Source organism: Agelaius tricolor, unplaced genomic scaffold (genome assembly GCF_023055355.1).
Source record: "Agelaius tricolor isolate 1412-34295 unplaced genomic scaffold, bAgeTri1.0.p SCAF_3, whole genome shotgun sequence".
In the NCBI taxonomy this organism is placed as follows: domain Eukaryota; kingdom Metazoa; phylum Chordata; class Aves; order Passeriformes; family Icteridae; genus Agelaius; species Agelaius tricolor.
In genome coordinates, this window is record NW_027269263.1 from 67,606,255 (window position 1) to 67,608,501 (window position 2,247).

General features: G+C 43.5%; 1 non-coding gene across 1 annotated transcript; it reads right to left on the reverse strand.

Moving 5' to 3' along the window:
- Positions 1-542: 542 nt before the first annotated feature.
- Positions 543-657, reverse strand: LOC139588731 (U5 spliceosomal RNA). Its single transcript, XR_011678790.1, has one exon. It is a non-coding gene; the product is annotated as a U5 spliceosomal RNA (small nuclear RNA).
- Between the last annotated feature and the right edge of the window lie 1,590 nt (positions 658-2,247).

Here is a 2,247-nt window from a genome sequence, read left to right on the forward strand (position 1 = left end):
GTCATAACTACTGTAATTACCATATTCATGGTACTGTTCTCCAATCACTCCAAGTTAGTGCATTACAGTTTAAGCTAGAAGTTGTTTTTCAGTTTTCTTGCAGTGGAAAATTCTGAGACCTTTTTTCTACTTGCACCATTTGCTGCCTTGTTTGCCTGTGCTCTCTTTGTGCTTGGTAAAAACATCTTCTTGTTTGGGGTGGGTTTATCCTTTGCTCTAAGCCATAAAACCCCTTCTAACTCACACACCCTTTGCCTCCTTGGTTAGCCAGTGAGACTGGCTCAGCCATTCTTTTCTTCTATATCAAAACTTGCTTTCTTTTTTACTCCTTCATCAGACTCTACATTTAAAAATCTTTCTGCTAAGCATCCATATCTGTGAGACCTTCTTGTCAAACTTTCATCCTTCCCTAAGACCCAGATAATTCATTCCCCCAGTTTGAACAGCCTGGGTTACCACCCAACCCATCATAACCCCCTCTCCAAGATACTTTGTACTGGAAAGGGCACTAGATCTGCTCTATTTTTGAACCACAAAAGAGCAGCTCTGACAAAGCAGAGCCACCAAAAATTCTCAGTCACTCATGACTGTTCCTCTCCACGGAAATCTTTAGTAAAAGGCGAAAGATTTACTCGATCTGAAGAGAAACCAGAGGATGCCTGTGAGTCCCTCCCCAGACCCTGCCCTGCATGGATGTTCCTCTATAGGACAGGGTGACCCGTGCCACCCCCAGTTTGACCCTGTGCTGTCCCCAGACGGGTCCCCTGGCAGTGTCACAGCCTGTGCTGTGTCCCCACCCAAGTGTTCCCATGGCAAAAATGGGAATTGTGAGCAGAGCTGTGCAACTGGCCCGCGGTGCACCCTGGGTATGCAAATTAGCTGAATACTAATGAGGCATAGGTAATGAGCTCTAGGGGAACATGAGACGAACGCCTTTTGTGCCTGGGCTGGCTCAGCTCAGCTCCTGTTCCAACCAACACAGAATCCCAGGAGGGTTTGGGTGGGAAGGGACCTTAAATCCCACCCAGTGCCACCCCTGCCATGGCAGGGACACCTCCCACTGTCCCAGGCTGCTCCAAACCCTGTCCAGCCTGGCCTTGGACACTGCCAGGGATCCAGGGAAATCCTGAGAGCCCCTGCTGATGCAGAAAATGAGACTTTTTTGGGTCTCTGTGGTGACAATCTTTGTGACTGGGCTGCTGGCAGGGGCACATCAGCTCCATGTCTTGAGTTAGATGGTCCCAGGGCACAGACCCCTGCAAAGGTTTGTTTTAATTAAAAAAAATCTCTTGGAGCATGGGCAGGAGCGGGAGAATCTGTGCTGGAAGGCAGCAACTCCAATGCAATGATTTGAGAAAAAAACCTCAGAGCAAAGCCTGAGATCCCTGAGCAGGGCTGACTCAGCCCCTGGATGCAGAACCGGGACGCGGTGAGTGAGATGAGGAGAATCATTTCTCATCTGGGCATGGCAGAAGGGGGGACACCCTTGCTCTGATGTCTGTGCCTGCAAGGGAGCATCCAGTGCTTGGAGAGACATCAGGAGAGAGCAGCAAAAGTGACTCAGAAGTCTGGAGGACAAACTCTGAGAGGGAAATGTGTTAAATTTACCCCGTTCAGTTCCTGGGGGTGACACTGGAGAGGCACCTCCTTATGGAGATGTTTGGCTGATTCTGCAGGGGAGTTTCAGAGGAAATGAGAGAAAACATTGCTCAAATCAGGCTGGAGGAGGTAAAGACTGAGGTGAATCAGGGAGAGGATTTAACGTGCTGGGAGAAGGTCCTGAGCAATCTGGTGGATTTTCTGTCACCTCAGAACAAACTCTGGAAATCAGGCTGTAGTTCAACACAAAGCACTGGATCCCAAACAAGAGCAGGTGGGGGAAAACAAGTGAGTTATTGTATAAAGATATGTAATATTTATGATATTTCACAAGATTTCGTTTATTAATTTAAAACATTACATTTATTATATAATAAATTTAATATATAATAAATTATACAATAAATTATATAATAAATGTTAATTTAAAACATTACATTTATTATATAATAAATTATATAATTATATAAATAAATGTTATATAATTATATATTATATAATAAATAATATAGTTAATTCCGGGTGGGGAAAAACAAGTGGGTTATGATATAAAGATATGTAATACTTATGATGTTTTAAAATATTTTCTTAATTAATTTAAAAAATACATTTCTTATATACTAAATGTAAAGTCCATAGTTAATTCTA